The sequence below is a fragment of the Apodemus sylvaticus genome, chromosome 6 (assembly GCF_947179515.1).
Source record: "Apodemus sylvaticus chromosome 6, mApoSyl1.1, whole genome shotgun sequence".
In the NCBI taxonomy this organism is placed as follows: Eukaryota; Metazoa; Chordata; class Mammalia; order Rodentia; family Muridae; genus Apodemus; species Apodemus sylvaticus.
The window spans coordinates 45244640-45270651 of record NC_067477.1 but is presented as its reverse complement, the minus strand read 5'-3'; the positions used below and the strand labels follow the sequence as shown (position 1 = coordinate 45270651).

Here is a 26012-nt window from a genome sequence, read left to right as displayed (position 1 = left end):
AAAACACAAGATACGCAAGGGGCAGACGAGTGTTTATCCGTGCCTCTACTCTATCCCGTATTTTATTCTATGGAGATGGTCTCCCTAAGTAGCTCATGCTGGCCTTGAACTCGACGGCTCCTGTGTCTCCCTTGCCGAGCTGACTGATGTGTGCCTCCAGTACTGTGCGTCACATGGCCTACGGCAATTTCCTCTGGAGAGCGCAGGATGGAGGAGAAAGTGGATTCTCGTGTTCTAGTTTATATATTCGTGGAGTTTGTTCTGTTTTCACAACAAACTCAAAGGCTGCCTTCCTTCCTCTCTTTCTGAGTATGTTTTAAATTTAAAAAGTGCATGCTGAGCCAGGCGGTGGTGGCGCACGCCTGTAATCCTAGCACTCTGGGAGGCAGAGGCAGGGGGATTTCTGAGTTCGAGGCCAGCCTGGTCTACAGAGTGAGTTCCAGGACAGCCAGGGCTACACAGAGAAACCCTGTTTCAAAAAAAACCAAATCCAAAAAAAAAAAAAAAAAAAAAAAGTGCGTGCTGCTGTAACCAAGTCATATAATCCCCAACAACAGACAGCAGCAGATCTGGATCGGGAGCAGCCTGGGCCACGCGCCCTGTCCCCAAGCAGTGCAGAGGGCCAGCGGCACATCCGGAGGCCGGCCGCAGGGAGGCAGCTTGCTCTGGTGAGTCCGTCTATCTATCCATATATCATCTATCTTTTTTTTTTTTTAAGTTAAAAGAAGGAGCTCAGCATCCTCAGAGCCAGAGCATATGTTCTATGTTCATTTCGAGTGACAGGGGCTAGTGGGTAAGAAAACTGAAAATACATCTGTTAATTAATCATTTTACAAGTTGTTACCTAATGAATTATGTAGCAGGCTTCATCTCAGATACCTGTAAGAGTAGCTGAGAAATGTCACTCACTGATCTAAAAGTCACCTTTGAGACCAGACCCATTCCAGGACTTAAGAGTTTGACAATAAAAACAACCTGAAATATGAATAAAGTACATAAGTCACCTTTGCAATTTTCTTTTTATTGATGGAGGCTTGGTTTTTGTCCTCAAAACATCTCTGCCATTCTGGAAGCTTCTGAAACCACATGTTTATAACTTGCAGACTTTGGGGGATGGGGGCATTGGTCTCTTTAAAAGAGGAAAAAGCCAGCCATTGTGGTACATGACTAGAATCCCAGCACCTGGAAAGCACCTGGGCGGTTGAACAGGAGGTTGCTATGAGTTGGGGCCAGCCTGGGCTACATAGTAAGTTCCAAGCCAGCCTGGGATGGGGGGTGGGGAGGGAGAAAGAGAGAAGACAGAGATGGAAGGCTGAGGACATTAGTCCACAGTAGAGCAAGTATCTTAGTATGTGTTAGCGAGCCCTGGGTTTGACCCCAAGTGGCACAAATAGCTGGAATGACAGTACATGTCTGTAAGTCCAGCAACTCCAGGAGACAGAAGGAAAAAAATCCCGAGTGCTAGACAGTTGCATTATGCAGTAAGGACAAAGGTTGGGAACACAGTCATAAATTGTGATTGCTTTCACTTGTTGCCTAAACAGAGTGAGTGTTCGTTCACAAGTGGTGAGGGTGATGCTTTTTCACACCAAATAACTTCATGGAATTTGTTCACACCTAGCAGGGAGGTCATGGTGGAGACTAGTGTTCGGAGGTTCTGCCTCCATGGATCTGAGTGTCCAGCCACTTTAGGTCCAGGGATTAGAAATGTGACCCCAGCTCATCTCCGAGCAACTGCCTGGGATTCTTGACAACAGCAACAGAAGACAAAAGGTTTGAAGGATTTTGTTTTGCTTTTCTTTATCGATAAAACTAAGCAAACACTCTACTATTGAGCTATATCCAGTTTCTTTTTTAATTAAAAAAAATGAAAAATGACTCTTTGTGTAGTTTATGGACTCACCAAATGCTTGACTGACATTTTGTAAGTCCCCAGACCATTTTCTTTCAGAAAGTGTTCTGAAAGGGTACTAGAAATAGAGAATAGAAGAGACCTGGGTCTTGAACCAGCTGTACTTGTGTTAGCAGGGTGACCTCAGGGAAGCATATGGAGGGTTTTATCCTTCTGAGTCACAAACATGAAAGGCATGGCTTCTGTCCCCTGAGAGCACACAGAAAACTGAGCAGGAAACGGCGACCTTAGTAAATAGCTGCACCTCTGTGTGATAAAGGCTGCAAAGGTCCAGTGAGAACAGCCTTGAGGTGAGGTGCACAGCTGGGGGTGGGGTGGGGGAGGGCAGGAAGTCTCCTATGCTCTCTGGGTTTCAGTTTCTCAGCTGTGCAATGGACTTCTGTGTCTTGGTAAAATTCACCAGAGCTATACTTCAGTTCCAAATGAAGCCCCTGCAGTGGCTTGCACCGATCTGTTTGCCAGTGGGGAAGGAAGCTTGATAGCTCGTACTGTCTTTCTACCTAGGACTCTTGTGAAGCAAGGCTCTTGCCTTCTGGCCTAAGCACACAACACCCCACCCCACCCCACCCCATTTAACATCCACATCATTTCTTGGCTCCCCATGATGATTTTCAAGGGTGTGTGTGTGTGTGTGTGTGTGTGTGTTGGGGATCTAGGATTTCATGCTTGCTATCTCTACCTCTGAGATGCATCCTCAGCCCACCAGACGTGCTTTCTATGTAAAGGTGCTAAGCCTGCAGAATTGAGATTTGCTGGATCTATAGAAGCAGGCCACAGCTGAGCCCACAGAGTCCAGAATTACCCAGAGAAGACAAAGAACAAAGAAAAGAGTAAAGAATGGAAGGAAGGAGATCAGAAAAGCTGGAGGCAAATGATCTCAGCTCCTGAAACAATCCCAGCCAGGCCTGTGCTGGGAGGAGGGGGTGGGGATGCCAGGTAGCCTGGAGGTTCGGGACTATTTGATGCTATATGGGGATGAAGAAAAGCTGCCAGAATTCTCTCTCTCTCTCTTTTCCTTTCTTTTAGCAGTCATATTTATTCATCAGAAGCTCTGTCTTTTAGGAGACAAAGTCAAAATGAAATTAAGGAAAGAATGCAGATGTCCTAAATAATTAGAGAGCCCGCACCGTGGCTGCAGAAACCTATGTTCCTGTCACGGGTACAGTTAAACTGCATTTCTCATTCATTAATGTCCACAGCCGTTCATTCACTCAGTGATAGCCTTGGGTGGGATACGAAGTCGCACCGCCTGATTCTAGTAAGCATTTCCTGAGCATCCATCCTGTGCCAGACACGACTCTATCCTAGAATTAAAAATAAGGCGAGTGCAGCTCTTACCAATGGAGCCTATTGTGTAGTCAATTTGCTAATAGAGTGTCTTTAGGCTTAGTATACCCTAAGCGTTACCTTGAACAGACATTATTCCTGTTTGAGAGTCTGTCAGTTCTCTGGCCTTGTTGGGAGAATAAATCCAGAGGATTTATTCTGGAGTCCTGGCAGTTCAGCTTTGAGCTCACAGTATTTGTGACTGAGAGAGAAAAATGGTCTGTTTCCCTATCTCTTCCCCACAGGTTTAACAATGCACCTGGCTGGGTCAGGACATCCACTTCGTTCTCCAAGTGAGGTGTTATACATGCACAGTCATTTTTCTGGCTTTCTAAAAAGCTTGATTCAACCCTCCAATTTCCTACCTTTCTCTTCCATCTGACTTGTATAATAATTAGGCTGCTTAATAACTGCTGTTGGCGGGGAGGAGGGGAGGGAGGACGGAGGTTGCTAGGGCTCACAAGACCCTGGGGACTATAAGAGCTTCTGTTGCCAGAGCCATCCTGTTCTGAACAACTCCCTGGGCACGTTGCAAGCAAAAAACGTGCTCTCCTGCTCCAGACTTGACTGACCCTGCTTCATTCAGCACCCAAGGGCCTTGCCAAGGGATCAGCTTTGGTTCCTCTCCCTGACTTGTGCTGTTTCTACTCTGGGGTGTTTACTGATAGTATTTGACCGATATTTTTCAAGTACTCACTGGATCTGAAAATCAGCACAGGTGAGACAGAGTGTAAGGAAAACAGAGAACAACCCAGGCAGCTGTGACAACACGGGGACGCCAGGAGGCCACGTGCCGGAGCACATGCCTGCTCAGCGCACTCAGGCACAGGCTTCAGGACAAGTGATGAGTATCTACCCAGGGGAGTGGAACCAGAGAGGACAGAGATGAGGATGAGTGGAGAGTCGGAGAGGCCTTCGTGTACACTAAGAAGCTACTTAGTGTGGGGGAGGAACACCAGTTTCACAGTCGTGCATAGGTGGAGTCAGACTCCAGCTGCTGTTGACCAGCAGATGACCATAGGCACTACGTTTACCATCTCTTGCTTTCGTTCTTTTCATTACAAAATGCATCCAATAATAATAATAATTATTATTATTTTAAGTATCCATTTATTTTGGGACTGGAGAGATGGTTCAGTGGTTAAGAACACTGGCTGCCTTTCCAGAAGACCCAGGTTCAATTCCCAGCTCCCACATGGCAGCTCCCACCGGTCTGTGGCTCCAGTTCCAGGGTTTTTGACACCATCACAGACATACATGTAGGCAAAACACCAATGAACATAAAATAAAAATAAAGTATGCATAAAAAATATTTATTTATTTTGTGTGTGTTGAATGTGTATATGTGCACCACATGTGTGCAGGGGTCCATGGAAGTCAGAAGGAAACACAGACCCCTTGAAAGTGGACTTAACAAGCAGTTGTGAGTCTTTTGGGTGCTAGGAACCAAACCCAGATCCTCTATAAGATCAGTAAATGCTCTTAATCATTGAGCCATCTCTTCAGTACAGTTAATAATTTTCATCTTTCAAAGACATTTTGGGGACCTGGTGATATATTATTCCAACTTACCTGCGTTGGTAACGCAGTAAGCAGTATTAAGGTGTGGTAAAGAGGCTCGCCTGTGGTTCCAGCCACTCCACTCAGGGAGATGAGGGAGAAGGTTGACTTGAGTTAACACCTGGGCCAACTTGTCCTAAAACAAACAAGGGGGTAGGGAACAGGAAACAAATACCACCTGGCACTATTCTTGACAGCCTTTCTGTACTAAGTACTGAGCTAGGTTTGGGAGCTGTGTATAGAAAACGTGTTGTGACTAATAGGATTGTCTGTTGAATGGTCCCCAGAGCTCTTTGGAGGGTTACCTGGTAAAAGATTCGTGTGTTTTTTTCTCAAACCTAAACTTCTTGTTGAACAAGGGGCACTAAAAGCCACTAGCTGAGTATTCACAACACTTTGGCCACCAGGCCGCCTAGTGTCTAAACGCCAAAATATTTGTCCTTCCTAGAAACGTTCCTCTCAATTTGACCCATACTGAGAAAACAAGAGAGGGTCACCCCTCGGGTGAGCTGTCACATGCTCATCCAACTGCACCCCAAGTGATCCCACTTTCCTACAGGATCCAATAAGAGTATGGACCGGTAAAACTGCCCCTTTCTCAAGTTTCACCTATACCAGTGATGCCATTAGTACCAAGTCTTTAGCCAGACTGCTTCTCTTCAGCAGTGATTACAATACTGCATGAGAAACACTGTGGTAAAGTTATTCCACAGGGTCTTCTTGGAGAAGGTGTTATTTGGGATAAACTTTGAAGAGAGTGTTGGTTAGGAGGTGAGGGGGTGCTTCTGTGTGGAGGACAGTCCAATCAAATGCAAGAGCATGTGGAAAGAAGGAATTCTAAGTCCTGCTTGCTCACAGTGTTCATATTTGTGGTAACGAGACCAGAGATGATGCTGGGAGGTGGGCTAGACTTTGAGGGCTGTGATACAAACATTATTTTGGAATTTAAAAAGTAATCAAAAATTCTTGAGGTAGATGTGCACATTAGGCAGATTCTTCACCAGCTGTGTGAGTTCAGAGGAGCAAGGCTGGAAGCAATGATCCAGATAGAGGTGGCACATGTAGAAAGTAGGTTAATGCACGCAGAAGATTGGAAAGAGAAGAGTTTCCATATAATATGACAGGGCTGAAAGAAAATTCAGTAATCTGCAGTTCTTTCTTTTGCAACGGAAGCAATTAAAGACCAAAGAGGCCTCATGACTTCCTACTATTTGACTTTCTGTACTCCCAATCCCTCAGCCTCCCAAGGAAATGCCAAGAAAGTTCAGATGACAGGGCTGGTTTTCAAGGTCTTTTTCTCTAGGAGTATTATTCTTGGTCTTTGGAAGTATTAGAGAAGAGTAGGAACGGGAGACTTCTAATTAGGAGAAGATTAGGAAAAGGAAGACAGGAGACCGTAGGGGTCTCTTTTCCTTCCTCTGTGGTCTCTGGACACATTTTTCATTTTAGAGGAATGTGGGTTTTATTTGTAAAACTGTAGCTTCTAGCATGTTGGCTTATTCATAGAAGACTTGACAATTGCTATTGTTTCCTATCAAATATAACACACCCAATTTATTAGTGTTTGAGAATACCTGAGAGTTGGACCTACAATGTATACAAAGAGGCAGAAATTCATTCTGATGCAGAGTATACGGCTGAAGAGCAAAGTCTGGGCTGTTTCCATTAGTATTTGCTCTAATGCTAATCAATGACAAGTTGGCATGGGCTGTATAGATCACTCGAGATGCTCATTAAATAAATCTATGCTACTAGTAATACCTAACAGAGATGGAAACTGAGGTCCAGAGAGACTATGCATAAGGACACAAAGTAAGATAGCGTGACTCAGGTTCAGGACCCAGAAATCCCTGATTTCAATTCTCTATGCGTCCCACTACACCTGATCACCTCATCAGTAGTTGGCACAGGCACTTGCCAATATTTCTACTGTATCCCTAACTTGTGCTAGCCCATGGCTATATGATTTCAAGTCATTATCTAGACATAGGATATATTCAACATTTTTTATTTGATCGATAAACTTTTTATTAAAGATTTAATATTCATATGCACATATCATGTGTTTGGATCGAAACCACCTTCTATTCCCTTCCCTCCAGTCCTTCTCCTATCCTTCTATTTTCCTGCCATCTGTATATGCTCTCTGTCCTTTCTTAAATTTAATACCCACAGAGTCCATTTATTGCTGTCTGCCTGTGTGTGTGTGTGTGTGTGTGTGTGTATAGGACTGTCTACTGGAACACGAGTCGACACTTGGGGTCTACAGCAGCTGTAGACTCTTTCCTCCAGCAGTCAGCAGTTCCCAATGGCTCCTCAGATAGGAGTGGGACTTGGTGGATCCTTTCCCCATTCAGGCTGGGGTATTGGTTGGCTTGGTCTTATATAAGTCTTATGAACACAATCCTAGCCATTGTGAGTTTATACGTGCTACAATACCCAGAAAATACTGTTTTAATATAGACATCCATTCCGTCTGGCTCTTAAAATATTTCTGCCCAGTCATCCATGAGGAGCCGAGCATGTGTGTGTGTGTGTGTGTGTGTGAGAGAGAGAGAGAGAGAGAGAGAGAGAGATCCCATTTAAAGCTGAGAACTCTACAGTTCTCTTATTCTCTACACATTGGCCAGTAGTTATTGTCTACTGTAAAAAATGGTTTTTAAGTGGGGGGTTGAGAGAGACACTAAACTCTGGCTATAAAGATAAGAATATAGGGAACAGTTTATTACTATGTCCTTTCAGCAAAATAATTCTATTGGGTTCTTCCCTAGGACCTGGGACCTAGCCAGCCATGGAGTTTTTGGTCTAGTTAATGGTACAATGCATGGGGTCTATCTTTTGGAATGGGCTTTAAGTCCAAATAGATGGTTGTAGCTTGAATTTTGTCAAAGCCCACTTTTAAATGCTTTAACCTTACTTCTAGCCCACCACCTACCAGAGGTAGTGTGGGGGGGAGGTTATTAGGGAACGGGGGAAGTGGACCTGTTTAGAAATGATTCTTTGGAGCAAATCCCATCTGCGTCATTGTCAGAAGATCAGCAGTTCAGTTCACAGGGCAGCAGCAGCAGCAGCTTGATCCACTCACAAACACTTCTGGGATATACCAGCAGTACAGTTCAGTAGTGTTGGGATGGTGGCAGAGGTGGCACTACCTAGCAGGAACAGCCAGGCCTCGGCAGAATCAGCATAAGTCAGCAGAAGGGATTTGGACCAGTAGGGACGCCAGGAGAAGATTTTTGCCATCATTTCCTCAGTGAAGCAGAGATCAGCGAAGACTTGAGACCAAGAAGAGTTGGAGAGCTAGCTCTATAAGCAAGTTCCTCTCACTACAAGCATGTCCATGGAGTCCTAGTTATCCTCCCTCCAAACATCGCGTGTCCGTGTGTCTTGCCTCAGGACGTGAGTCTGTCTTAGCAAAGCTCCACCTGAGTCTGCCTCAGCTGACATCACTCTGCCAATCAGCCGAGTCCACAGAAGCAGCAAGAAGCTGCAGCACGCCGCCAGAAGATTTTAGGTATCTTTCTCTCTATGGAGTCCTGACAAATGGAGCTCAACTACACAATGTAAGGCGAACCAAGACATGCATATTGCTGGCGAAGAATCCTTCATCGTGTGTCCTTTCGTGTGCTTGGTTTAGAAGAATATCCTTTCACCTGTGTCTGCTTCAGGAAAATACTCCTTCATGTGTTTGCCCCAGCAAAACACCATCCAACACTACTGACTTTCCAAAGAACCCTTGAGTTTCCACTTCAGAGGGTAGTATATTATTCCAGTAACTTTTGTGTCACTATTGCACTAGTAGGTGTATCATGTAACTTCCATGATTCACAGCTGGGAAAGACTGATGGTGACTTTTGTCTTCTGGTAGTGTGCCTAGAACCTTTCAGAACCATAAAAGCTGTCCAGTATTGGAAGGTAGTGTCTAGATTGTACCAACTTGCTTTTTATTTTTTTTTTTTAAGCAGAGTCTTATTATCCAGTAGTTCAGACTAGCCTTGAAGTTGTAATCCTTCTATCTCTGTCTCCTAAGTGCTGAGATTCAGTCTTGTTCTTTTGGTCTTCTGACTCAAACATGGACTATACCACTTATGGTTGATTTTAGGTTATCAACCAAAGATGTCCTTTTTGGGTAGCATAGGCATTACACTAGATGCTAGCAAAATCATGTTTGAACAAAACTTTTTAACAGCATAGTGACCATCTTTTTTTCTTTAAATGATGGAGAAAAGAACTACTAAGACTTAATGCTTCTTTCCTATTTTTGTTTTAAATTTATCTATTGTATTTTATGTATATGAGTGCTTTCCTGAATGTGTGTATGTGTACTATATGTGTGCCATCAGATTTCCTGAAACTGGAGTTGTGGGTGTTTGTGAACTACTATGTGGGTGCTAGGAATAAAACCTGAGCCCTCCGAAAGTACAGCAAGTGCCTTTAACACCTGATATGTCTCCCCATCCCCAATGCTTTTTTCTTAATTGTAATCTAAGCACTCAGAATGCTGAGAATTCCACTTTCAAGTCTGAGGATAACTTGGGCTACATAGTAAGACTCTATCTCAGAAGGAGGGGGTAGGAAAGAGGGATGAAGAAAGGGATGGAGAGAGAAAAACCATACAGAGAAATATTATACAGTATTAAAAATATGTAAAATATATAAAATGTTTGGAGTCAGACCTGGCGGCACAAACCTGCTTGGGCTAAAGAGTAAGTTTACAGTTGGCCTGGGCAACTTAATGAGATTCTATGTCAAAGTAAAAAGTGAAAAGAAACCTGGACGGAGCTCAGTGGTAGAGTGCTTGCCTACTTGCTTGGGATGAGGTTTGATCCCAAGCACTTAAGCAAACAAAAAGTGATGCTTGGTTCAGTAGATGGCTCAGCGCTGGAATGCGTTCATGAGGCCCTGCGTTTAATTCCAAGGATCAAAGAAGGAAAAGGACTTATCCTATACTCGTATGTATCAATATTTGAATTATGTATCTATTTACTTATCTACACATTTTCATGAGTGTAGATACATAAACAAGCTATCAGTGACTGGGGATGAGGGCTTTGTGGTAGAATTCCTACTTTTCCTGTGTGAGTCTCTGCTTTTGATCCTTGGCAACTGTAAATAAATGCACAAGTAGGTAAAGTATTATACATAATACTTGTGTATATGGTTACAATCACATTTATTGTTTTCCTGTTTACAGAATAAAGTGTTATTTCTTCATAAAACCACACTGATGGGCTTCCATGACTGAGACAGGTGCTGGAGAACATTAGTGCCTCTACTGTTTGCTAGTACTCATGACAGTTGCATAGCTTCACAAGGCTTGTGTATAACTGGTTAAACTGAGATCGTGCATCAAAGGGTGTTTTACAGCTACATGTATTCTGTTTATGTTAGTTATCTAGATATTTTATATGACATGAAGATTATATTGTGCAGGGATGGATTGGATATTTCCCTTTTAGCAGTTCTCACTAGAAGGTAGGATTTATTTTTCCCACCTCTCCCCCAATTTTTCTTTTATCTTCCTTCCTTTCTTTTCTTTCGTTCTTCCTTCCTTCCCTCCTTCTTTCCTCCCTTCCTTTCATTCATTCATTCGTTTGTTTGTCCTGGTGCTGGAATCAAGCATAGTGCCTCAGGCATACTAAACAAGTGCTCTACTACTGACTGGAGTCTCACTTAGTTGCCCAGGTAGGCCTTGAATTCACTTATAACAAAAGCAGGCCTTGAATTTGCAGTCCTTCTTTTCTGCCTTGGTCTTAGAAGCTGGGATTAGGCACTTGAACCATTACATGTGGCTGGATGTTTGTCACAATGCTTTGAAACAATGGAAGTGGAGACATATTTGTGTTTTGGACAGGGGGTAAGCATAGAGGTTGCTGATTTAGTTCATAGAAAGTGGTGTCAGGTGCCCATGTATTAGGGACTTTTTTAAAGGTCCAAGTAGCCTGGGCTCCTAAGAACCTCTTTCTTCTTCTAGTATTCTCTGTCCTCTAGACTACCCTGATGATTCATCTGAGGAGCTGTGTTACTCACATCTGTCACCAAAGCACAAGACCCTAACCACAATGGAAACAAGATTCTTCTCAACATCCCCTGGGAGTCCAGAGTCTAGGGGACATTTCCCATTACCATATAAGGAGGTTAAATTTGGAGAATAGGACCTTAAGAAGTGTCGTGTCTCCTTAGTTGTTTAAAGCAGTTCTTGATTTAATACTTTGCTTTTTCCTCTTTTCAGATGACACCTCAAGTAATTCCAAATTGGTGACTGTTTTTTTTTTTTTTTAACTAACAACAACCAGACTCAGAACTATGCAACCATGGTTCAACTCCCCATACTGTGTGTCTATAGGTAACAGGCATATCTATTATCTACTTTTGTTTACTTCTCCCCAAACGGAAGTCTATTAATTTCCCAATATATTTTACAGAATGACTTGCCCATTGTCAGTATAGGGAGGGTATATTAATCCTTACACTCCACAGCGTTTAAGATAGAAAATAATGGGAATGAGAAGAAATTGAAAGGCCAAGACAACTCATTTGTCTCTGATGTTCACCCTAAACGGCTTTAGAAATGCTAGCAGTGAATTAAGCCCTGAACTCTAGACGTGTGACCTGAATCACACTTTACCAAAGAGACTCTTTAGTTTCTTAGCAAAAATTGCACTTTATGTCTAGACCAAGCGAGCACCATGAAGGAGTGGGTCGAGTGGGTGAACTTCGCTCTGTCTCCTCTGAGGATAAACAGTCAACATTATCCCTTTGTGCTTAGAAGCCTCTTCAGAAGTCGACAAAGGGAGGCCACAGTCTGTTCTAAGATACTGACATGTGATACATCAGTCTAGAAAAGGAGAGCTGGCTTGGAAAAAAACAAGGAGAGCTTTTCTTGCTCATGAAGCAAACCTGCACCTCTGTTTTATGGATGGTGAAAGGACCAAAGTTTACATATAAGCTTCACTTGCCCAAGGACAGATAATTTCCTGGAATGTGGGAGGCTACAGTTTATGGGAGCCACGTGTCTCTGATCTCCTAAACAAGTTTGTTTGATCCAATTGCACCAGATCTATTTGATCATGCGTACGCAGGAGGTATGCAGGCAGGAAGTACGTCAGGATGTGTGCTTGCCCCTGATTGGATGTCGGTGAGAGGCACTCAGACAGGAAGTACGTCAGGATATATGCTTGCCCTTCATTGGAGCAGATGAGAACTAACACTGGTCTTATGGGTTGCCCTTTTAAGCCTCTGAAAAATGTGACCCGGTGTCATTTTCTGGAAATCCAGGAAATAATAATGGGAAATAAACCTGGCCAGAGTCCCTCATCCTGGCCAGTATTTAATTAAAGCTTGCTTCAAATTTGGCTCAACAACTATGAAACTGGTCTTTCTCTTCCGAATCTCAGGTTTATCAGATGGGAATCCTTTTATCCATGTTAACCTCTTACCTAGTACCTGGGTTTTCTATGAGGTGATCTGAGAGCTCTGGGCTGAGATTACGTCAATGACTGGGGAGAAGAGACGACTAAAGACAGCAAACAGAAACTCTTTTTGTATAAAGTTGTTAGGAATTCACATTTAGCTAGCTAATTTGTGAAAGCAACTAATGTCACAACAGAATAGAGGTTATTGATGATTGTTATTCACACATTGAATGTCACACATTGATTCTACCTAGTTATTGTCCAAATTATAAATTTAGTCGTGAAAATTAACAAATGTCCAAAATCCTTGGACACTTAAAAAAGGAGATTATTTACTTACATGATGAAGAGAAAATGTGAACAAATCAAGACTCTAATGAGGATCTGGAGGCACAGCTCAGTGGTTAAGAGCACTTGATGTTCTTGCAGAGGGTCTGGGTTTGGTTCCCAATATCCACATACATGGTGGCTCAAAAACACCTGTAACTCCAATTCAAAGGCATTTCATTCACATACATGCATGCAGGCACTCACACATACACTAAAAATAAGTCATTTTAACAAAGACTATTATAAGGGCTGGAGAAATGGCTAAGAGGTTAAGAGTACAGGCTTCTCTTCCACATATTCTGGGTACAATACCCAGCACCCACATTGCTGCTTATAGCTGTCTGCAACTCCAGTTCCAGTGGAATTGGAAGAAATTAACAAATAAAACAAAACAAAATGAAACAAAACAAAACAAAAATAAGTCCAATTTGTGTTGTCCATATACTAACTGGAGCATGGTCAAATTCCTAGTGGCCAGCCTGTCAAAGGAAGGTGAGTCTTTCTCTACATTCACCCCTGCCAGAAACAATCAGCTGTGGAGAGTCATGGAGAGGGAGAGGGAGAGGGGCAGGGCCAGCTCTCCAGCACCCATGCCACCACCAGCACAGCTGGTGAGGCGCAGGGAATAGAAAACATTCCTATGCTCAGAGTCATCTCTTCAGGCCTTCCATTACCACCCCATTCCCATTTCCCTGTATTTATTTTTCAGTTTTTAAAATAACAAGTCACAGTAAACTCCCTATTGTAGACATGATGTCATTTTTAAGCCATTTGCGACTAAGTCAATGTTCTATGAACCGTTTATCTGCTTTCAAAGAACCATACTGTATGTCTTGTTAATATTTAAGAAAATTGAGAGTTTTAATCATAAACAGGTATTAATTTTGCAAGGTGCTTTTATATATGTACCTTAAATACCTTTGTTTTTCTACAAGAGAGACCAGAACATAAATTTTTATCTTAAATTCCCATTTTATGTAATGTAGAAGAGTTAATCTAGTAGATGCAAGGAAACTAACTTGTAGTTTCACCTTTTCTCTTCTATAGATGGACTCTTTCATGTAGGAAAGAAAAGGAGGGGCACCCAGTAATGTTAGGTGCCCAGAGTTAGTAGCACCTGAGATGGCTAACTACTGTTAGCCCCAGCCTGCCTTCTACACCAGCGGCCATGTTATCACCAGCCTTTAAAAGGTCCCACCATCATAGCCTGCTCTCTAGCTCTCTGTCTCTCTGTGTCTCTGTCTCTCTCTCTTTTCACCCCCCTCAACCCCCAATAAATCTCTTGCGTGAGATCTGTTGCATGGTGTGTTTTTTGCAGCATTCCTTGGCCCCCAACTGATTTGCTACATGAACTCTAGCAACTCCATCTTGTTTTCAATCACTGAATCTCTCCCCACTAACATCCAGAAATATACAGCGTGGCCTTATGCCATTCTTCATAGTGGTTCCTTAGCCAATATTAATTTTGGAAATCAGAAAGCAATATACCAGAGTGGCCCTTTGATGCCCTGAACTAGAGCAACAATCTTTAAGTCAAGATCTCTCCAACTTTCTTTTGTTTCATTCCAAACAGTGGAGGGACTCTCTTATCTAACTTAGGAAGTTCTCTCACACAAAATATAATTGTCTTGAACCTCCTTCCAGAAACCTGTTAGCCATGGAATTGTAAAATCAGAGAACAGGAAGGAGTACTGAAGAATGTTAACATACCTAGACAGGCTTTGTCATAATTACTGTCTGTTCCTTAGGCCTATTTGATTCCTACAAAGATCATTAACTACATTCAGGTGTGGTGGTACGTGCCTTTAAGAAGGCAGATCTCAGTGAAGCCAGCCTGGTCTACATAGTGAGTCCCTGGATAACCATGGTTACACAGAGACTGTCTCAAAAAACAAAAACAATCATTAACTACCTTTGAAACTGTCTATATTCCTGTATTTCCCTGTCCCCTGTGAAGAAAGGGTTATAATCCTCTGAGCCTCCTTGGGCTGCTGGGTAATTACTCTGCTATAATATACACTGATAAATTAATAAATGCGAAAGCCAGCTTTCTCCTGTTAATCTATTATCTGTTTATTTCAAAAATTTAGCACTTGAACATTCTCAGGGGAAGAGGCAATGAGTGTTTTTCTCACCTGCTGTTCAGTTCACAGCTGCTTCTGCATGGCCCTGTTCCTCTGGGATACAGGTATTCCCTCTCAGCTAACTTCTGAGTCCTCAGGAAATATACAACTTCTCTCTCTCTCTCTCTCTCTCTCTCTCTCTCTCTCTCTCTCTCTCTCTTCTCTCTCTCTCTTTCTCTCTCTCTTTCTCTCTCCCCTCCCCATCCCCCCCCCCCCCCAATCTGGGGCCACAGGAAACAAGGCTGTCATTAAGCTTTCTTCCTATCTCCTATCTCGACTAATGATCTCAAACTACCACGGCATAAATATATCTGATGCGTCATCTGCTTTAGATGTGCAGAAGACATATACAGCCTCATTTATTTCAGATGTTTGAGTCTGCCTTTCCCCGTCCCCCTACTAGCTAGAAAGGATGTTCAGAGGCTAGGGAAGGTAGGTTTTCTTGAAGACCACACATCCCTCTACCTCAAATATCTGAGAATGGAACTCTTGCACAGACCAAAGGGAGGAGTTTCTGTGAATCAGTCTTATTTGGACCTCACTGATTAAGTTCAAAAGAGTTCCCAGATGTTGAAAAGACTCTTTCTCCTAAATTAAGGCATTATGTTTGCTGATCCCATTTAGAATTTCAGAAACTAATACATATACATACACATATATATCATATACATCATATATACCTATACCAGCATGTACACACACACACACACACATATACACACACACACACACACACAAAACACCATATGTACTCTGACATAGCATGCCTGGGTCTGCACCTCAGGAGGCTGCAGAGAAGCATGTGGTGCTGATTGCAGAAGAGAGGACCTGGTTAATGTCTCAATTTTTACTTTGGTAGTTGTAGTGTTCCTGCCTTTGTGCTGAGTGCCTTAGGTTCTTCAAAACCTCAGGGCAGTCCTTGGGACTAATGATAGATAATTTATTTACATATGACGAAATGAAAGCTCCGAGAGGGCATTACTATCCTGTTATTCTTGCTGCCATGATAAAATACTTGACGGAAACAGCTTAAAGGAGGAGGGATTTACTCTGTCTCCTGGTTTTGGGATTTCAGTCTACCAGAGCTGGGAAGGCATGGGGAAGTTCACAGTGGCCAAGTGTGTGGCAGAGCCTTCTCTGCTTTGGTAAATCAGAAAGCAGATTGCCAGCTAGAACTAGGAGGTGTGACCTTCAAAGGCCCACCCTAGTGATTTACTTCTGCCAGTCGGGTTCTACCTTCTACAGGCTCCACAGGCTGGGAACAAGTGCCCAAGACATTTCAGACAGACACCTGTTCAAAGATTACACACATACGTGATGGGCAGAGAGTCAAACCCAGGGGGATCTAATCCCAAAGCTTTCATTTCAAATGTTAGCACTCGTCTCACATCTGGGCCAATTAACTGCCTCTAAGACCCCTAGGCTGACGTGATCTTTTCCTTAGCAGCTTGGACTGTAGATGTGTGCCACCACACTGGCTAGCCACCAACTTACTTTGTTATCTACATGACTTCAGTACATAGTCCTTGGACCCCACCCCAGCTTTTCTAGGGGTGAGACCCACTAACTAGTCCATATTCTAAGAGGACCAATTACAAATCCAAAATCTCTGGCTTGAGTCCTTTTCCTCTCTTCTCAATGTCTGGCCACTGTGTTTGTCTTTCTGCTTGGTAGGTGTGACAAGAAACGATGAGGGGTGTAGCAAACCCTGCTTGCATCCTCCGAGAAAGCTCAGGCACAGGGCACTTGGTGGCACCTGTACTTTTCAACGTCTTGTCATCTAAAGCAGAAGTGAGTTCCAGACCTGCCTGGGTTATGTGTGGCGATGAGGAAGGGCAGACGGCAGACGACAGACATGGACAATTAAGGGGACGTGAGAAGGGAAAGGGAACTTCACGCCTGAGTCTGAAGCTTCTGCCAGCGGAGAATCAAGAATGACAACCCAATTAACAACATTTCCTAAGATGATTGCTGACAGGGAGACAAAATATGTTTTTTTAATATATAGAGATGTTTTCAAGTAAAACATATAAACATCAGTGAACCATGCTTAAAGTCTAAATAAATGTATGTGGCCTTTCTTCTTTCCTAGCTGTAAACCTGTAATTTTCTAGGATTCTTGCCAGAAACTCCACTTACAGTAAAAGTCTTATCACCATTGTGAAACCCTGTGGCTCATGGTTTTATCTTACCACATTGTAATCTAATCAAAGGCAGCTCCAGAGCTGCCCTATAATTTTATTTATCAAAACAATATAGCAAGAAAATGTCTTAACAATCTTTTGAAAACATAGTTGAGAGCCACCAAAATGGTGCGTGTGGCTCCTGCCAAGACACTTTAAAGGGTGGCTGTCTTTTTAAAAACTCTTCCACAAGCCCATGAAATGCCTTCTTCTTTTTAAAACTGCCATTCTCTTCTTAATAAAACTCTAACCCTGCTGTATGCTGGCTCATTCTGAAATTCCTTTCTGTGTGAAGAATTCAGATTTATCTGACTTGAGGTTCCTGGAAGGTTCGGGAAACTCCTTGGCTGCTGCCTTTAGCGCTAGGTTCTGTATCTGTTCTACAGAGGCTGACAGGATCCCGTCACAACAGCCACCAAGACTCAGAGCTGTGTTGCAAACCTTTATTCTAACCAGACTTGTATAAGACAAGGAAAAGAAAAGCCCTTTGGCCTAAATACCTGTTTCTCAAGATGTTCTGACGCAGAGAGGCCTCTGTCTGTCAGTACAGTATTTACTTAAACACCTTACCTGTCCACTTCTAACTCTGTCCCACAAGTCTTGAGGGGGCCAGTAATAATAATAAAAACAAGTTTCAAACCAATCCATCTGCTTCCCATTTCCTGTGGAATGCTAAAAGGAGTCTTTCTAAGGCTGCTTAAAATGTGTCCTGTCCTCTGCCCCGCCCCCCCCTCCAGAGAGCTCACTGTCCTCAGACCACCTCAGCCTCTTCCTCCCACACCTGGGGCTGCCTCTTTGCGCATGCTCTCTTCAAACAATGCTCACGGTTATTCCAGGCACTGGCCTTAGGTTTCTGCGCATTCAATGACACCTTTTTCCTCTTCTATTTAGAGCACTTCTTCTGTCTCCTCCTTTGTCTCTTTCTCCTTCTGCAAACCTACCACGATCAACATTTGAAAGTGTCTGGTTCACTGGAGTCTGGGAAGTAGCCGTGGCGGGTGCAGAAACAATGTCAGAGGCCTTCTCAGGGCCCAGCAGCCTCTCTTTGGACCTCCACTCTGTTTTCAAGGCTGGCCTGTGTAGAGTGGGCCTGTATTTAGTAAGCCAGCGTTTCCTTTCTAACTTTGAGCAATGACTCCAGGGCCTTGCTCCGTTCTGCTTAGCATCTGTTAAGTAGTGACCTTTGCTACCAATTAACCAGAGTGAGGCTTTATTCCGTTGCAGAGAACCACCTGATTGTAAACAAAATTGGGGCGGGGGTGGGGAGAGGATCAGTTCTGAGTAAAACTCAGAAAATCCGCAGCCTCTTTTCTGTGTCGGCTGCAGCACGTCCTCTTGCTCAAGGATTTAAATTGATCTCTTGTCTGGGACAGATTTCCAGACCCCACACTTGCCCCTAAATGTGCCATCTAGTCCTGTATTTCAGGGTCCGGCCAAGAACAGGTTAGGCAAGCCGGCAGCAGCTGCTACAGCCTTAATGCCTTTCCCTAAATGTCAACAATGAGAACTCCAGAGAGCTGCCTTTCTGCATGGCTCCCAGCATGCATTAGCACTCAGCAGTGGCATTCAGGAGGTGCGTGCTCCCCTTCGGAGACAGGAAGTGTGCACACTCAAAGATAACAGCGGGGGGGGGGGGGGGTTGCCACACGAACCAGGAGGATGGCACTGGGTAGAGGGATGTGCAGTTATGTAACAGATATCTGGTAGGCACCAAAATTGCCTGTAGAGATAGCATGTGTTTTCCAGACCATCTTGAATGAGAATGTTAAGAACAATAAACTGCTTCCTTGGACCCTGAATATCTTGCAGCACTCCTTTCTAATCCCTCAGGCTAAGCAGTGTCCCTCCTAAAAGCACTTCACATTTTTATTTACAAAACTTATTTTTTTAAAGATAGGAGAAACAAGTAAACAAATTTTGCTTAATCTTTAAGCCTTATTGTAAAGCACATTGTCTGAACAGGGTGTTTGCTGAACGTGCTAGAACCCCTTTTCTGCTCCCTATGCTACTACAAGGCGTGGGGTGATCAAGGGTCATCAAAGCCACCTGGAGCCACTGGTTTCCCAGACTCTTTTCTGATCCCCCAAGAAAACAACACAAGTGAGAAGATCAAATGTTGATTTATTAAGGAAAAGTGAGAGCAACTTCAGAAAGGGAGGTTGGTCAGGAACGCCAACGTGCTGCCTGGTGGCCTTTCCTGAGGCTATGGCCACTATTTGATAGAGACGGAGATAATCTATTGTGACTGGCCATCTCTCAATGCACACCAGCAGAGCCAGCAAGTGGCCTACAGACTTCTCTGCTCAGTGGAGTGACCATGCGTCCCATGCTCAGTCGGGGGAGTGGTCACGGTCACTTTCATCCTCTCTTTCCCAACTCGTTTGACTTGTTTTATAAGCTCTTGTTCCAGTCACTTCCCTTTCTTGGTCTCAGGCTACATGACTAGTTTATAATCTGGCCCTCTACCTTGCTGCCTACAGAGAGCTAACTCCTGTCTCTAGATTACTAAGAAAAAGCCACCGAATCTCTGTCTGTCTCTGTCTGTCTGTCTGTCTCTCTCTGTATATATGCCTCTGTCTCTCCCTTTCTCTTTCTCCTCTTTTTCTCTCTCCCTCTCCCCCTCCCCCTTCCCTTCCCTCACCCTCTTTCTCTCTCTCTCTCTTTTTCACATACATATACACTGTAAAGATATCTAAGTGTGAGTCTCTTGAGAAGCCCCCAACCCATGTCTTGGATATATACTGGGCTTTTGGCCTGTTCAGTGGGTTTTGTTGTTGTTGTTGTTGTTTTGTTTTGGTAGCATAGTCAAGGATCTGGTGTTCCCTAAGATCTCTAAGGGGAAGGGTGACCTGCAAGGTACTTGATCTAATGGGAAGGAAACCCCTCTGAGCTGTTGGCAACAGTACGATGCACTGTCACCCTGCCTTGATGTGACACTGTTTTCCTGTAAGTACTGTGGCTCAGCCAGTGAACAACACCGGTGAGCAGCATGTCTAAGGTGCTAGCTGTATGAATCTTAGGTGGGACAAAATCTCATCAGGAAAACTAACCTGATGAAGGAGGGTATCCAATCAGAGTTGAGGAGAGAAGTTCGTTATTGGAAGACCAGGAAAGATTTCTCTGGTGAGGCTCTACCAGAGTCAAAATCTGAAAGGAGTAAGCCATCTATCTGAGTGGCTGGAAGAACTTGCCAAGCAGAGAAAATATGGGGTATAAAGGCTGTATAGAGAGGTGTACGTGGTGTGTGTGACTGTGACTATGAGAAGGGTAGTGAACAGGAGATGGAGCCAGGGAGGTGACAGGGAGGATCCCAGAGAGCTTCAAAGGCCTTGGTGAGGACTTTAAATTCTATTCTGAAACCAGTGAGGGCTTTGAGCAGGGCAGTGATGGTTTTGAGGATGTACTCTTAGGGTGCTGGCAGAGAAACCGGAGGCCTATAAGGAAATGTCTGCCAAAATACAGGATGAGCTGATGCCGACTTGGTCTCAAGTGATCAGGAAGGTGGTGAGAAGTTGGATTGCGAATGCATTTTTAAGGTAACAGACAAAATAGATGAATGGTTATGATATAGAACAGGAAAGTCAGGAATGACTCCACAGCTTTGGCTTGAACTCAAAGATTTTCAGTTCATTGGAAAGAGTGACTGTGTTTGGTTAATATAATCAGAGAACAATTAATTAAACACCTGGAATTTGGGCTGTACTTTAAAAATGAGTAGGGTTTCAGGCTGGGGTGTGGCTAGTTGGTAGAGTACTTGCTTAGCTTGGACGAAGCCCTGGGTTTGATCCCTAGCATTTGGTAAAATTGGTCATGATGGCGCATGCCGGTAAGCTTAGCATTTGGGAGGTAGAGGAAGGAGGATCATAGTGTGTTTGAGGCTAGCCTGGACTATGTAAGACCCATTCTCAAAAATAAAACAAATAAGTAAATAAAACGTTATGGGTTTTATGCTTTGTAAAGATTTTCAGAGGAGCTTAGCATGCGGGGCTTGCCTGTAATCCTAGCAATGAGAAAGTTAAAACAGGAGGACCCACAGTCTCAAGCCAACCTGAACTGCATGGCTATTCTCAAAACTTGCAGGTCTCAAAGAAACCGGAGCCAAGCCTCACTCAGTTTCCTGGGGCCCCTCCCAGCACTTCTCAGCCCACCCCCTACCCTAACCCTGCCCAGCCCAGGGCCTGGGCTTCCCTTCCCGCGCCTGGGTTCCATAGATAACCTCAGGCATTTTGGGCACATGGTCTCTGGGTCCCTGGCTCCTGTCTCTTGGTCTGTTTGCCCGCTCTCTTCTCTCTCACTTTCCAGCGCTCCTCTCATGGCCCAGTTCCATCTGCTGGCCATGTTTGGCCGGCACTCTTCCCGATGTCTCTGGCTGTGCTCTCCCTCATATCTACAGTAAACCTTCTCCCCACCATATCTTGGAGCAGTCATGTCTTCATTTATCATTCAAACCGAAAGTAAAATCACACACATGGCTTATTCTGAGATCTCTTTGTCTTCTTTGACCCTACCTGTCCCTTCTAACTTTCCTCAATTGTTAAATTTAAGCAACTTTCACTCCAGGGACTTTGGACAAGAGTCTTAGCAGCTCAAGGGAGCTGGAGGCATTCAGCTCTGGCCAGATTGAGCTGTTAGGGCATAGTCTATTTTATTTTACTTCTAGACAGGTGTTACTATGTAGCCAAGGCTGGCCTAGAATTTGTAATCTTCCTGTATAAATCTCTTGAGCTCTGAGATTTCAGGTGCTACTACACTCCCTAGCTAGGGACATGCCCTCTAACTTTCATTTGCATCTCAGCAACCTAAAAAGGCAACAGAAAAATAGCCCACATATCAAGAATGGGAGAGGGGGAAGCTATAAATGGTACAGGATTCTAAGGGAATCTATGCGCTACAGTCCTCAACAACCCTGGAATAGTGCAACTTCTTGACTTCTTTTTCCATGAAATAAATTTTTAAAACTTTTCTAAACTAGGAGGTTTTGCATGCCTGCTATTCCAGTTATTTGAGAAGCTGATCTATATCAAGATCAATTGCTTGTTCCAGGAGTTAGAGGCCAGCCTGGGTAGCACAGTAAGATCTTCCAGGCTAAATAAATAAACACACACATCTCTTATCCTCAGTGCTCTTGAGTTATGCAACTTATACTTGAAATATAAAATATCAATTCTGTGTTTTATTTTTGAAATAGAATCTCACTATGTAGACTAGGCTGACCCCAAACTCATAGCTATCTCTCTGCCTCTACCTGTGAATGCTGGGCTTTAAAGGTGTACTCATGCTAGTACATCATGTTAATTAACCAACAAAGACCACTCATAGCTATCTCTCTGCCTCTACCTGTGAATGCTGGGCTTTAAAGGTGTACTCATGCTAGTACATCATGTTAATTAACCAACAAAGACCGCCTATGGGAAAATACACAGAAAGCAAATGTGCTTTGAGACACCAAAGTCCCAAGGTTTAGTTGAGAAAGACTTTTTTGTTGTTGTTCATACATTCATTGAATGGTATCTGGCCTTCGACACGGTATCTGGCACTGTCCTGAGATCTAGAGAACTGTAGGAAGCAAGGTGGGCAGAGTGCCTCTCAGGGAGTTTATTTGCTTGTGGAGAAGTGATCGGTGCATAGGACTTGTGAATACTGTTATTGGATACCAGAGGCACAGGGATATGTGTGGGGATCGAATCATGGGCCTTGGCCATGACTTCATGTTCCTTCCCTACTCTGAATTAATTATCTAACAGGTTTATTAGTTATAGGAGTCTGAACGTTTTTATGATGATTACTTTTCTAATCAGGAGTATTAATTTGTAAATACCACCAACAATGAATATAGCTATCGAATGATAGCAGCTTTAAATGTGGGCCTTCATTTGGATTTTAATTTGAGAAGTTATTGACTCAGTAAAAGAAATACCATGCTTATTCCAACTTTTTCTTACTAATAGCTAATAAAGTTGAGAGCAGTGATGGCTATTTTTGTCTGTCAATCTGACTACATTTGGAATCAACTAAAACCCCAAAATGAAGTGGCACACCTGTGAGGGATTTCTGCTCAATTTGAAGTGGAAAGAATCACTTTTAATCCAGATCTTGCATCTTGGAGGTGGGAAGATACAACTTTAATCCAGATCTTTTGAGTTGGCAAGACTCATCTCCAATCTGGGTCATGCCATCTGCTAGAGAAGTCTGTATAAAGGACATGGAAGGAGGAAGCTTCTGCTCTTTGCCAGCTTGCTCTTGCCTTGAGAGCAAGTCCATTCTTTTACTAGCTTTAGAGTCTACTTCTTTGGGATTCCAGGGTATACTGAAGACTATCAGAGGCACCCAGACTTATGACCTGGACAGCTACTGGATTCTCAGACCTTCCATTCATAGGCAGCCACTGTTAGATTATCTGGACCACAACCTGTAAGTCATTCTAATAAATGTATTCATTTTATAAGTTCTGTTACTCTGGAGAACCCTAATACAATTTTTTTCGTATGATTATTGCTTATTCATTTGTGAATTGCTTTGTTAGTACTTTGCTCAGTTATCCGCTGAAATATTTGTGAGATTCTTGCCAACTTTGGTGAATTCTCTAAATAACTGTATTAATATTTTTTAGTGTGTGTCTTATAAATGTATCTTTTAATATGTTGCTTGTTTTTAATTTTGATATTGTATTACCTATGAGCTTTTTTTTCCCCCCATAAAGTTTTGTGTAAGTGAAGAACTTTTTAAGCTTTTTATCTATGGTGAGACAAACCAAGTTTTCATTGTTTTGATGAATATTTAATCCCATTTTCTGCTGGACTTTGTAGTTTTAGATGTGTTTAATATTCGAATATAAGGGAATTAGTTATAATGCGTAGTGTATAAAAAGATCCTAAGTTTTTCTTTTCTCTCCAAATTGCCAATCAATTATCCTTCCACTGTATACTGGGAAAAATTATCTCTTTATATAGAGATATCTTCATCATATACTAAAATTATTGTGAACAATTATGTTTCTGAGCTTCCTGTTATATTGCTGAAATATGTCTATTCTGACACTAAGACTTCAATATTGTATTTTATTGTTTTATAGATTTTACTGTTGGTGGATTTTATTAATCCACTTCACTCATTTCCTGTTATGGTCTGCACATGAAATGTCCCCACAGGCTAACATGTTGGACACCCTGTCCTCAACCAGGACTGATATTTAGAGATGCTCTGGAAACTCCTTGAAAAATAACTTTTAGACCAGGCATAGGTGTGCGCGCCTTTAATCTCTGCACTTGGAGGGTAGTATATGTTGATCTCTGTGACTTCAGGGCTAGCCTGGTTTGTGTAGTGAAGCCCAGGCCTGCCAGCACAACATAGTGAGACCCTGACTCAAAAAGACAAAACATAAGCCTAAAACATTTTTTTTCAATAAGAGTTTTATACAAGCATGAGGTACTTTCCGGTTACTGTATCCAGCCCAAATCTTCCTCCCACTCCATAGCATCCCCTAGACAAGGCTGTTTCTGGAATCTTTTGGAGGACAAGTTGGAGGAAGCTGGCTCCTGATGGCACGTTGACATGTTTTGACCTCAGTTTTTCCCTTGCTCTCTGCTGCTTTTCTTTCCAGTACACAAAAACCTCTCATTTGTATACTCTCCTACCAACTGTAATGTTCTGCCCATGTGTGCAGGGCCAACTAACCAGGGACTGAGTCTTTTGAAACCATGAGCAAAATAACTGCTTTCTGCCTAAATCCTTCTCAGGTATTTTAGTCAGAACTACACAAAAGTAAAGTATTTTTCCTTCCTGTCTGCCTGAAAATTTTTCTTCCCCCTCTTCCTTCCATCAGACAGAAATTTTGGGGGTAGTTTCTGCCAATATTCTCCTGTCAATAATATAAGTTGTAGGAAACAGATCTTGACATGATAGTTTGGTTTCCAGTCTAAGAACGTATACACACAGCCTGACACTCAGAAGAAACAAAGACACACGATGGAAGTCCATCTGTCCTCCCCAGGATTTTTTTATCTGTTTCATTTCTTGGTTTGTTGTGGGTTATTCCCAACCTATTTTGTGCATTTTTCAAATATCTTTTTCCTTGTTCTCATACAGTTCTTTCTTAGTCTGGAAACTGCTTTTCTCAGTTATTAATATTTGATATACCTCCCTTTTCAAAGCATACTGAATTGCTTTATTCTTTTTAATGGCTATATATAATTTCAGATGAATGTTACAGTTTATTAAATGGTGTCTTACCAATGAACAACTGCAAAGTTTTAGTAGATTTTCTTTAGAGAGAATTTGATAACTATATTTCCATGCATGTTCATTTGGTTTCTGTGTTTGATAAATAAAACCCAGATCAAAAGCAACTTGGGGAGGAAAAGAGGTTTTTTGGTTTTGTTTTGTTTTGTTTTTTTAGGTTGCGGGCTATTGGCGTCGCTGAGCAAAGCCAAGGCAGGAACCCAGAAGTAGGAACTGAAGCCAAGACCACAGAGGAACACAGCTTAATGGCTTACTTCCCTTTGATTTCCACAGCTGCTTTTCTTATATGGCCTAGGCCCACCTACCCGGGGATGGCACTGCTCTCTGTGTGCCGGGCTGTCCTACATCAGCGTTTAGGTAAAGCCTCCACAGATATACTCACAGGCCAATCTGACTGAGGTGGCTCCTCAGTTGAGATTCCTTCCTTCCAGGTATGTCAAAGAAGCTAACACAAACTATAACAGCATACATGGGACTATCTCAACAGCTAGCGAGAGAGTTATCAGGATCAAGGCATGTGGGGCTGTGAAGATGTCAGATTGTCTACCACACATTCATGTTATATTTTCATCAGCAACAAGGGAATGTACTTCCCCCCTTGGTGACAAGTGAATGTGCTTTCCCCCCTTGGTGATATTGGATAGTACAGAGTTTTTTGTTTTGTTTTTGATGGTGCTGAGGGTCTCACATGCATGTTAAGCACATGCTGGACCAATGGGATCTACCTTGGCTCTTGTCAAGATTTTTCTTTTTGAGGTGAGTCTAGATATTTCCCCTAGCTTTTCTTTGAACTCAAGGTCCCCATGACTCAAGATCTTCAGTGTTGACAGTGTTACAGGTGTATGTTAGCATCCTCAGCTTCCTGATCGCACTTTTGTTCTTTGTCAATCTAAAGGGATAAAATGGGATCTCACTAGAGTTTTAA

At 42.9% G+C, this 26012-nt stretch overlaps 1 long non-coding RNA gene across 1 annotated transcript; it reads left to right on the top strand.

The window, feature by feature from the left end:
- Positions 1-26012, top strand: LOC127688045 (uncharacterized). The gene is made up of 3 exons (XR_007978524.1): positions 1-668; positions 23151-23260; positions 25245-26012. It is a non-coding gene; the product is annotated as an uncharacterized LOC127688045 (long non-coding RNA).